The sequence below is a fragment of the Gallus gallus genome, chromosome 5 (genome assembly GCF_016699485.2).
Source record: "Gallus gallus isolate bGalGal1 chromosome 5, bGalGal1.mat.broiler.GRCg7b, whole genome shotgun sequence".
NCBI lineage: Eukaryota > Metazoa > Chordata > Aves > Galliformes > Phasianidae > Gallus > Gallus gallus.
In genome coordinates this window covers 56,255,211-56,267,616 of record NC_052536.1, presented here as the reverse complement: position 1 = coordinate 56,267,616, position 12,406 = coordinate 56,255,211, and the positions used below count along the sequence as shown (strand labels likewise).

The window sequence follows — 12,406 nt, the reverse complement described above, 5'->3', positions numbered from 1 at the left end:
CTTGGGACTGACATCTCAAGCAAGGTAGCACCTTGCCAGCACCACTCTTCAGTTTTGGATGGGAGCATATATCTAAGTTTATGGTGAGGCAGTTCTGTACCTTTTAAACTGGTAGTTGTTACAGTATTTTTGCTGTAAGGATAGCCTCAGCTGCTGGCCAACTGTCAATAAAGACTTCTGGCTCTCTGAGTTACTCTTTCTTTAATGAATATATCATGCTTCAATCTGTCACCCACTAACTAAGTTGCAACATTTTTATGGTGTACTAAGTCTAGAAATATCTACTTTTTCCATGGTGAAAAAAAAATAAATAAAAATAAAGGAGAAATCAGAAATAAACATAGTTGTTAAATTCTGGCATGGACATAGGAGAGACCTCCTCTTCTCAATGCCATTTGTTCTGTAAGCAAGGCATTCTATAACACCAATTACACAAGGCACAGAGCTGGAGAGCAAACCTGTGGGCTAAAGAGAACCTTGTGGCTTTGGGCAGCTCACCAGCTGGTGCTGGTTCGTAGTGTATGCAAATTAACCAAGTCCTTCATTGTTTGCTATGTGGTTCCTGAATGCCTTAATGGTGCCTCTGATTGTAGGAAAGAAATGATCAGCTGTTCTTCTATCAGATGCAACAAATTAGGTTACAGCAAAAACAACCAAACTATTTAGGAATATTAAAAAAAAGGCAGTTAGCACAGAGAACTCATTAAACTTCTCACTTTCTATTATGACATGCATCCCTGTCTTTATATCAGATTATCCAGAGCGTTTACAATAGCAGCATTATTGACTCTGGATGATCATCACATACTCACAGAGATGATGAAGCAAAATGCTTCAGAAAAAGGCAAAAAGGAATGCAGGATTCATCCATAATGTTGTAATTGTAACTATATCAGCATTTTGTCTTCAACATCATCTGGAGGATGAATCTGAGAACTGAGTTCATGAAAGAAAGCTCCATCTATTGGCTAAATCGTACCCACTGTCAGAGAGGTGTTTGGTAACCAACACGACTTTGTTTCGTTCATCCTTTTCTTTCATTTTGGTTGTTTCTAAAATATCAGCTCTCGTAGAAGAAATAGAAACAGGCAACATCAAAACTTGGAAGTGCTTATTAATACTTCTGCATGAAACATCTTTAAGACTCGGCACAGCTTTGGCTTGCATCTCAGGAATCTGAGGGAAGTGCTTCTTGTCTCTGAACACCCCTTGAAAGGGGTAGCACTGCACAGTGCAGCTCCTTGAAGCCGTGAACAGAAGTAACAGCCTCAGTGCCTTTCTTCGAGCATCCCCACAGAGCCAGCCTGAAGGGGAAGCTCCAGTTGCTGCTGCCTGCAGGCAGCACGGGGAAGAGGCTAAGAGAGGCACCCTGGCACTATGCTTTATTCTTATAAATCAGGAGAGAATTAGACTGCAAAGGAAAGCAAACACAGCTCGGCCTAATCTCGATGCTTTTGTAAATCTATGAGCTTCTGCCAAGCCCCTTAGGATTCCCAGTTGCTGTGGCAGCTAGAAGCCTAACGTCTTTGAGGAACAGGGTTTAAATTTCCTGTTCATTGGCAATGGTTGTGTTTGCCTCCACCACTTTCCGCCAAACTTTTTGCTGCCTAAGCTGCCAAGTCTTCAGAGTGAGAATCCCACTCAGTGGATGTGGTCTGTACTGATCAAAAGTCTCTATGAAACAACTGAAAAGCAGCTGTGATGCATCTCATCCTAAGGAACACATCTAAGACAGACGGAAAGACTGTTTTTCTGCAGAAGCATCTTTCTTGTTCTGGTGAGTGCAATGGGAAACAACTTGTAAACTACATTCCTTAAAGTCCAGCAATACATATCCCACTATTTGCTCTCAAAAAAAAAAAAAAAATCTATGTAGATTAATAACTCCACCTTGGCCTCCCTTGAACTGCAGGGAGTTCAACCTCAATCCCCTTTTGAGGAAATAGGATGTGGGTGCAGTGGGCTTGAGTTATAACTAGGACACATTGTGCAGATGCCAATCAGATGCCAGTGCAGATCCCACCAGCACTGCACAAACCCTTGTAGATAAGGAAGTAAACATGTTGTCCCTTCTGATTACAGATGATTTGTCCAGGATCTGTCCCCACCAGCAGCCTCCTCTTGTACATGGGAATAGGAAAATCAGGAGCCCTTAAAACCTTATAGGGTGTAATTAGAATCATAGAATCACAGAATAGAATCATAGAATCACTGAGGTTGGAAAAGACCTACAAGATCATCCAGTCCAACCATCCACCTATCAGCAACAGTTCTCATTAAACACGTCCCTTAACACAACGTCTAAATATTCCTTGAACTCCTCCAGGGTCAGTGACTCCACCATCTCCTTGGGCAGCCCATTCCACTGCCTGACCACACAATTACTACATAGCGGTAACTAAGATGTGGCATTGGGTACCCGAAGAAGCTACTGTGCAGTGCTGGAAGCCACCACGGGGAGCATGCAGTGGAAAGCAGGTACATAGATGTGTAACAAGAACCCGTGGATTCATTTGCTTTGTTTCAGGCAGAGATTTGAACCAATCCCTGTGGTCCTGGGGCCCTTTGCCAGCGGGCCTTGGTGAGCCCAGCACTGCTGTCCTACAGGCCGCGTGACTCAGCCCCGGTGCCCCCAGTGCCCCTTCCAGAGCCAGTGATGACACTGAGACAGCAGCTGTAGATGGCATTCTGTACTGCCTTTACACAAGTGGTAGTGCAAAACCACACACCTATCAATTACGTATTACGTGAGACATCTAGCACAGTATTTCAGCAAAAACCACCTGCCCAGTACAGGTGTATTTATAGCAAAAAGGTTGTTCTGGCACTGAAGTGCTTTCAAGCTCAGTAGTTATGACAGAAGCTGAGAGAAAAGAAGAATTATTACACCCATTATTCCCTTTTAGAATTGAAGACTAAATAGACCAAATAACATGCCAGGCACTCAGCAATAAGGCTCAAATCCTTCTGTCATTTACAGGCCCCAAATGGGAGGCTGCCAGATCCTCCTTTGAAACCAGTCCATTTGCGGACCGAGATTTGCTGTTTATTCCAAACACACGTTTTGCCCAATATTTCTTTCTCTGCGATGTTGGAAAGCAGACCTCAGAAAGTGCCCTGTCAGCACATGGGTAATGAAGGGCATGTCTTTTGCTGACTCCTGTTAGCAGGGTCCCTGGGTGCCATTTCGGTTACAGGCAGTTCAGCGAGCAGGCATGCTTTGCTTTCTTCCTTTGGATTCAGTTTCTTTTTTTTTTTTTTTTTACCCTTTTTGCAATGTTTCATAGTCCAAAGCACCTGATTAATTCAGCACTGTCTGCATAGCTCTCAGGCAGCTGTATGATTAGCCTCTCAATGCATTTTAAGCTGTTACGTGCTGAACTGCTGTGGTCTTCCATAAATTTTTTTATTACCGTTAGAGGCAAGTACCCATTTAATAAGGATGGTCTCCATTAATCCCATGATCTCACAATGCTCCAACATTTGCTTCAATAAAAAACAAAAACAAAACAAAACAACACACACACCTTTACACCTTGAAGTTTCAGTAATCAAATCGTTTCTGCCTTCCCCAGCCTCTGTGCAGAGGCATGATTTGGTTTATCTCACACATCACAGCCCCACTCCTCTTATCATGTATCAGCCACATGTACCTCAGTCAGTCAAGAGGAGTGGGAGATTGAGCTACTGAACAGGGTAAAAGACAAGTAGTGACCCATCAGCAGATGTTTACGAATGGAGATGCTCCTTCATGTCAGTGGCCCACTAACGCAGGCAGAAGAAGGAACCAAGGAAGAAGAGAGCAAGAGCACAGCCACGCCAATGTGCTCCATAAAGACCCACATTAATGAGAGGACACCGAGGGGAAGCAGTTAGTACCTGTATGCTGTTTCATTCTCACCTCCAAAACATTGCTGTGGGAGCACTGAAGTCTGCAAGCTGGACCTCTCTGGATGGCTTTGAACAACGCCTTAGCATTGGGCTTAGTTACAGGTCAGATCTCAAGCGGAATATTGGCCACATCTGCAGCTCAGTGCCGTGCAGTGATGTGAATCCCTCATGTTTTCGGGCTAAAAGAAAAGCACGTGACAAAGAAAATACGAATTCTCAGAAAAGCAATACAGCCTGAATCCCATGCAGGCTGCAAAAAATCCTTGACAGAGCTGACAGCTTCCCTGAAAACTGGTTTTGGACTGCAGCATCTCCTGCAAGAGAGGTGTTTGCTGAGAGGCCGTTAGGAAAGGTGGGAGAAAAACACAGCTTACTACAAAGCTTTCAAATGAGGATGAATGTGTTTATCAGTGGTCAGTGATGAACCTTTGATGTTCTTTGGAGGAGCAGAGATCTCATGAATAAAACATAATCACCGTGCAGGGCCCTGATCTGGAATCTTCATTAATATGATGCATTCTGCATTTGCATCAAGGCATGACAAACCTGCTTATTCCAAAACAGAAAATTAATTTTGCATCTAGTTTCCAGGGCTACTCTGTTCACAGCCTCCCTCCTACCAAAACCATTTGATTAGAGTAAGTAAAGTGATTCAAGAAAGATATAAAGTATTCATAAAGTGCGTGTAGAAAAACAAGGAGTAAAGATATGACAGATTTCATATCTGGGAGATGTACAGTTTTAGATTTCATAAAGGCTTATATATTATTTGTAACATGTTAGTGTTGCTAGACTCAAGTCACATTTGCATTGTGCTGGGCTCTGCACACACACAAGTGAAGGTGGAAATGACCTGAGTAGCTTATACTATATACAGGTAAATAATACAAATACAAAAGAAAATCAAATCCACGTAAGGTTCCAGATTCAAACTGCAAATGTCCTCCAGAAACAGTCTTACATCAGTCTGAGAGTTGCTTGGTTTTGAGCCTGACTGCTTTTCTTGATCCCTTCTGCAGACCTGGGCATCATGCTGGTTACACACTACTCTGAAGCAGCACTGCCACTCAGCACAGATTATGTCCAAACAACAGTATTAGATTTTTATTTTTAATTTTAGACATCTTAATGAAAACAGCTCCTAAACTCTGGAGTTATATTTACAAACTGGCCAGGCAGAGGGTCATGTTTTGAATAAGCTCTCATTCATTTTTGCTTTGCTGTCTTCCAGCTTTCACTCTCCTCTTGCACTTTCTTGTCTCTAAAGAATGCTTAAGCAGCCCTCTGGCTGCAGCCCAGGAACAGCAGAAGAGCTGAGCCCTTCAGTGACTCCTCCTTGGCCATTCACTTGAATCTTCATGGGATGCAATACTCCCAAGTGTTTGACCCGTGAGTCGTCTTTAAGAAGTTCAAAGTGCACATCTGTAGATGCTACAGGTCAGCTTCAGTATCACAGAAGGGTAAACAGTGTGCACACTCCTCACGTCTGCAGAGGCTTTTCATCTCCATTCCAGAAGCAATCTGAATTTGCCTTTTAGATCTTTTTCATGCAGCTACAGCTAACTTGGCCATGTTCTCATGTCATGTGGGTTATGACTGTGCTTGAGTGTCCCAGCCCGGTCTGGTGGTTGGCGACCCTGCACAAAGCAGGGGGTTGAAACTCGATGATCATTGTGGTCCTTTTCAATCCAGGCCATTCTGTGATTCTATGTTAATGCTCCTGTAATCTAGGAAAGTTGAGGCAAGAGACTGAATGAAGAGAATTTGCCTAAAGTCCCCTTGAATATCATATTCTATCTGTAATAATCTTCTCAAGGTTGCATATGTGAAAACTGTGGGGTTCTTTTGTTCTCTTTTTTTTTAATTGGGAAATGTCTTTCAGAAGTATGAGCAGTGGGAAAGATTTATTGATTCCTGTAGTTTTGAAAGGGAAGGAAAGTGATGGAAATGTAGTAGGGTGGAATTAAAGCAGATGTAGGAGGAAGACTGAGGACATGTTGCTCTGTTATTCATTCACTTTTTACAAGTGTTTTATCAGTTCTTTCCATGCATGATAAGCGAAGAGCTCTTAGAAGGAGAAGAGCGTGCTGGGATGCAAGACATAAGCACATTCATCATGGAATTAAAATTATCTGAAAAGAAAGAAAAATTATAGAGGTCATAGAGTCACAGAGTCACAGAATGGCCTGGGTTGAAAAGGACCACGATGCTCATCCCGTTCCAACCCTCTGCTATGTGCAGGGTCACCAACCAGCAGACCAGGCTGCCCAGAGCCACATCCAGCCTGGCCTTGAATGCCTGCAGGGATGGGGCATCCACAGCCTCCTTGGGCAACCTGTGAACAGTGCGTCACCACCCTCTGGGTGAAAAACACAATGTCTTTATGTCTTTTTAATTTTAAATCTCTTACAAGGAATTTGAGTCAAGTTCAAGTCAACAAATAATCCCAAATTTCCCTGTTTCTTAGAGAAAGTTGTCACTGCTACTAAGACATATCTTTTAGCCCTTCAGAAAAGGACTGTGCTCTTTCTGATAAAGTGATATTTTTACATAGTTGACACTTCTGTTTACCTTGGGAAATTCCCCTGAAACTTTTGTTTGAGCAGTTTGAAATGTTCCACCAGAATCTCATATTTCCCCAAACAATATCTGCGTTACAGTGATTTCTTTGTGCTTAGAAGAATTACTCTTGATTTACTCTGATTGATTATGATCCTGCTTTACATCTCATAATGTTAGAAATTGGTCTTTATTATTGGTAATTCCCCTGACAGTGTTGAGTTGACTCTTATTGCTGCTAACAGCCCAATGTGTAACATGTTAATGGTCCATGGCTTTGCCTTAGGAAGGCCGACTAACGAACCGGCTGTTTATGGCTGGTAATGATTGATTTGTCAGTGATTATATTGCTTAATTCAACAGCAGCATGAATCAAAGATGACACTTCTTCCTTTTTAGGCTGTCAGTTAGGCTTTAGTGCTCTTCACAGTAATGGGTGTTGAAGGGTGTTTATTGTGATGGCCTTTCTCCACATTCCTTTCCTAAAGCACTGCCATAAACTATTTTTTAGTGTATGTGGCTATGGAAACAAGCAGCGAATAGCTGAGTTGCTTAGAGAAGGAGAAAGCCCCACATATTAACCTCACCATGATAGCCAGCTTGGATGTGGTGTTACTCATTCTTGGAGTTCAGCCATAGAGCCAGGTCCAGCATGATGCCACATGTCAGCTGAACCAGAATAGCTGCCCATATGCGCGTGCATTTAGCCTGCAACAAAAACACTAATTCAGCCTTGCTCGGGATGCAGAGAAGTAAGCTTAAACAAGTCAAATGACTCCATGGTGAAAGGCGCATCCTCAAGCACCTCCCAGGGCTCAGCTGCTGTGCTTTGATACACCCAGCCTCAATAATTCAGTCAGGATCCTTAGAAGCCACTTATGTCAAAGCTGCTTTACACAAATTGGCAACAATTTTCGGACCACTGAAGAGGTATAAATTATAGGTTTAAATGGTTTCACTGTCTTTACGATCATTACATGTTCACGTAGTTGTAAAGGGATCCCAGTGTTGCATCCGATCCCAAAGCCAAGACAAGCACTATAGTAGCCTACTCTTTAGAAGGCTAGATAATGGCAGGACAAGGGGAAATGGTTTTAAGTTGAGGGAGGAAAGATGTAGGTTGGATGTCAGAGGGAAGTTCTTTACTCTGACAGTGGTGAGGTGCTGGAACAGCTGCCCAGAGAGGCTGTGGATGCCCCGTCCATCCCTGGAGGTGTTCAAGGCCAGGTTGGATGGGGCCCTGGGCAGCCTGGGCTGGTATTACATGTGGAGGTTGGTGGCCCTGCCTGCACTGGGGGGGTTGGAGCTTGGTGATTCTTGGGGTCTCTTTCAACCCAAGCCATTCTATGATTCTATGATACTGTGTATTAGCCGGTGAAAGCCACTTCTCCAAAATGCCCACTTCAGGACGGCATGTTCACCATGCACATGCGCTTTCCCAGCAGCAGAGGGTGACCCACTTGCCCAGATCAGGTGAGGATACTTGCACAGCCCCCTCCTGAAGCTCCTCTGCATACTGGGGAAAGGAGAGGTAGTGGGGATGGCCCAAACCATGATGTGCAGCTGTGGCACTTTGTCTGGTAGTGCAGACAGCCAGGAGCCTTCTGGAGGGCAATGCACAAGAGTGAAAGAAGAGGGAGGGCATGGTGCTGGAAAACTTCACTTTGCTGCTTTCCAAGGACTTTGCCTTCTGGACAGCATTACCCAAATCTCAGAACCAAATGTCATCAATTTTTCTCCACATGACTGGAGGCAAAGTGAAACAGCTTATTCACATCTCTCTCACACACAAAAAAAATCCCATTTCTTTCCAATGCAGGTCTATAAAAGATACTGCCGTCTATCTCTCATCTAAATTTGAATTTGAAAATTTCTTTGCTGAGATCTACAAAAAACCTTTTTTTTTTCCCAGTATTGTACAAGCTCAGATACACAGCTGGAAGTTCTGTTCACCAAAATAGAGACCATAACATTACCATTTCAGTAAGACAGATTCAGTGATTTCTTTTCTCTGCCGTCTCCAGACATATAATTGCACGATGATTAATAGTACAGTAAAAAAGACACATTCTTCATTCCCAGGGTAGCATAACCACTACTACTTCAAATGCACAGAAATGACAGAAAGATGACAGCAAATAAAAATGCATCAGCTGTTATTACTTAACAGACCAATTTAAGTGAAATGTTCACAAATTAGTCTGAATAGAGCTGCTCTGGAGACGCTGTCTGTGAAATAAACCAATTTCCAATTTTTTTTTGCCAAAAATCCTGTTGTGCCTGCTTCACAAATGTCCTGATTTGGTGCCACATCATATAATACTTGCAATAAAAAGTTAGTTTGGAACACAGTCTTTTAGCAGTAATGTCACGTCGACCAGTGCTGTTCGATCATAAGACACAACCATGGAAATCTATCTTCTGTATAAATACTCGTGTGGAAGTGAACTATTACATTTCCCTGCCTTTACTTTGTTCTTTCAGCAACACATGCCTTAGAAAACAAAGATACCCATTTAGAAACCTCAGAGGCATCTGATGAGTTCACACGTCTTTTCAACCCATCCCTGGAGGCATTCAAGGCCAGGCTGGATGTGGCTCTGGGCAGCCTGGGCTGCTGGTTGGCGACCCTGCACATAGCAGGGGGTTGGAACCAGGTGAGCATTGTGGTCCTTTTCAACCCAGGCCATTCAATGATTCTATGGTTCTGTGATTCCAAATAAATATAACTGTAAAGAACCCAAAAACTCACTACTTCTTACACCTGAAGACCTGTCAGTCACCCTGGTGAACATAGCCTTTTGTCTTAAAGGAGTCAGTTTGCTGTTCTGTATATATGTATACTTATACATAAAACACACTACTTTTCAAAATATGCAATAATAACAGAAATGCTGGGGATGAATTGATATGACCCAAGGAAATGGTGTGGTTGAGCCACAGATCAGGGATTTTTCTTTCCTGTCTGCTATTAAGATTGCCTAAATTCAGAGAATTTCCGTAAGAACACAATTTCAAGCTCCTTTATAAAACTCATCAGAATTATGGATGGAAACAAATACCTCATTTACAGCTGTGCATTTTGGATTGATACATAGGGGGATTTGGACGGGGAGAATGTTCAGGTGCTTCTTTAACGAGCTGTAAGCAAGCACGCACAATGCCCAGGCTGAGTCTGCCAGGAGAAAAATGATAGCAGACGTGTGCAGTGGCAAAGTCCCATCTTGTTTTCTGCTCCACTATCAACTACATTTACTTTACAGTGACATCGCCTGGAGCAACTTTTAAAATTCTCCTCTGCTCTCCCCTCACCCAAACTTACACTCTCACAGTGCTGCAGCTCGGCTCAGTTTGGCACTGAAGTGAATAACTCAGCCTGGGAGCCACAGCAATACCTAAAGAAAAAGGGTTGTTATGAGGCCAGCCCTCCTTTCTTCAAAGTTAGTTTCCTCACCTGGATTACTTTGAATTACTTAGGGGTGCATTCGTACCAACTTCAGCCTGAGGTAGCAGGAAGATCCTGTGTCCCATTTAAGCCATTTTAGCTTCAGAGAAGCCCACCCAACCTGCCCACCACAAGTTCTACCTTCCTCTTGAAGCTTGAAAGGCAGAGGAGAAAGGCAGGAATGTGCTGAAAGTCAGCAGAGTGAGGCTGTGCATGAGCAGGAGTGAAAGGAGTGAGAAAACAAAATGCAGTGTGCTGGAGACGTGAACCAGAGGGACCAGCAAAGGGAGAATGAAAGCTGGGGAGGCAGAGAGAGGAGAGAGAGGCAGAAAATCAGCAGGAAGGTGAGCTAGGGAGAGCATAACCAGGAGCAGAGCAAATCTGTTCTGGCAGCAAGAGCAAATTGTGGCATGAAAATAGAGCAGGAAAAAATATACGGCAAACCCAAAGAAAAGGAATGAGGAAAGCCTAAATGATTTGCTCTGCTCTTATTTCAAAGGATGATAAGCCAAAAGGATGAAGTCCAGATCATGTGGCCACGGTACATTGGATCCATGATACATTTTTGTTCTAGTCAGGGTCCTGGGGGCACTAATATGCCTTAATGGCAATAACCAGCCTCAGCTGGAGCCTCCACCACCCATGGCCCAGGAGTCCATTTCAGCCCAGGCCACCAGTCCCTGCCTGAGATGTGCTGAAGGGGGCTCAGGTTCTCCAGTTCAGCCAGAGCCACTCACCTCACCCCATTTGGGTTTGGGGTTTGAAACAACAAGCAAATCTGTTTCACTCCACTTTTCTTTCCTCTCTTATAACTAATAACATAGCTAATAAGCTATAAGCCTGGACTCAAGAGAGCAGTAGAAAACGGAATATAAAACCACATCTCCCTGAGTTAAGCACCAAAACCAGCCCTTAAAAATATCCAGTAGTGGACACATACTCCTGTCACAACAATGACATGGCCCTACCACCCATCTTGGATCTACAAACTGTTGAGTGTCTTAAGGCTTTTGGCCACAAGTCTCTTCAGTCTTCTGGGTAAATCTCCTCTAATTTGCAGTTCAAAACTCTCTAAAAGATGCCTCCTAGATAAATTAGTCAATGTGCATGCATGGTCTGTGCTCAGAAATCTCGTTCCAAGCTAGGGCTTTGTGTCAGTGCAGCTCTGTAGAGCTGGTTTCTGTTAAGTTGAAGTAGCCTGGATGGAAACTCTCCTCTGCATCTCAATAAGCAACAACACAAAATGGTGACACTAAAATAAAATTTGAAGCTAATATTTTCACCTTCTTCTCTAGCAGAACGTGCAGAAAGTCTGCAACACAGAAACCCTAAATTTCAGAAGTCCAAGGAAGTTGGGCAAGCTCTGTTCAAGCCCCTACAGAGTCTGAATGAGGACCCAAACTAATCTGGGAAGTGATTAATCATTGCCCATAGGTACAAAACGTGCACTTACAAACTAAATGAGCTCTCTCTCTGAAAACGTAGCTTCTCCATTGCTGAGACTGACACCATGACTTTTGAACATCAGTTCACACACTTAAAATTCATTGGCTTCTGCTGTGAAATGAGAGAGATAAAACATAGCCTTTGATTTTCAGGCTGTTTTCCTATTTTCTCTGATCCCTGGAGCCCTCTGTCTTTTTCTAAAGTTTTTGTTGTTGTTGCTTTTCTTTAATTACCATTTTTCAAAAACTCATGCTTTTCGTATAGAAGACGTAAAAAAAGAAAGAAAGAAAGAAAGAAACAATATGGCATGAAGGGGTCACAGAGAGAAATGTGCCCCATCCTCATCAGCAGGGGTACCACTCTTTTCTTTCTTCTATGTTATAAAAACAGGTCTTTCATCTCTTTGACCACAGCCACCTGTGAAATGTCAGAGGAGGTGGTATGGGTTTTGGCCAAATCCTATCACGTTTCATCTCCAGAAATAACTTATTTGTGTTATTGGAGATATCATCATCCAGGAAATGCAAGAGGAAAGGCACAGGTGAAGAGAAATGATTGGCACCATGGTACCAGCCCAGAGGCAGGAGGTTGTACAGCCCCGCCACCTCTTTCCAGCTCGGAGTAAGCTGGGGTGCCAGGGACACCTGGACAGCAGGGCAAGAGCCAGCACCATTTCAGGTTGCACTTTAGTTATCAAAAGGTGGCTGGGAAGGCAAGCTGGACTCTTTCTTCTTAACTGTGCACAGCCCAGTAAAGGACACACACCTGTAAGTCTCCTTTGGCTCTGTCTGAGCACCAGAAGCACTCAAAAAGTAGCACAACATCAATTTGTGAAAACTCAATAACCAATTATACAAAAGTTCAGAACTAGCTTGCATCCATTTACACAGTTCCTCACTTATCCTTATAAACTCCAATATTAATTTTCCAGCTGCTGGTAGAATCCAACCCCAAACACACTGTGAGTTTGCATTCAGGAGCAGTAGCATCCAAAACAATCTAGTGACCATCACCGGCAGCTGGAGGAGATCTGAGATCACAAAGCTGGGCTGTGCCAGGCTCCAG

At 43.3% G+C, this 12,406-nt stretch overlaps 1 protein-coding gene across 3 annotated transcripts in view; it reads right to left on the bottom strand.

The window, feature by feature from the left end:
- Positions 1–12,406, bottom strand: part of LOC101748344 (inositol 1,4,5-trisphosphate receptor-interacting protein-like 1) — a 62,790-nt gene that overhangs the window by 38,971 nt on the left and 11,413 nt on the right. Inside the window, exons 6-7 of one of the 3 annotated variants that reach the window (XR_006939319.1) lie at positions 7,038–7,158; positions 3,902–4,070 (exon numbers count right to left, since the gene is read on the bottom strand). The exons of 1 other annotated variant lie outside the window; for it this stretch is intronic. The gene's annotated coding sequence lies outside the window, so the exon portion shown is untranslated. Of the gene's footprint in view, positions 1–3,901; positions 4,071–7,037; positions 7,159–12,406 lie in introns of those variants that run through there. One more of the 3 variants, XM_046941939.1, reaches the window with a different exon arrangement.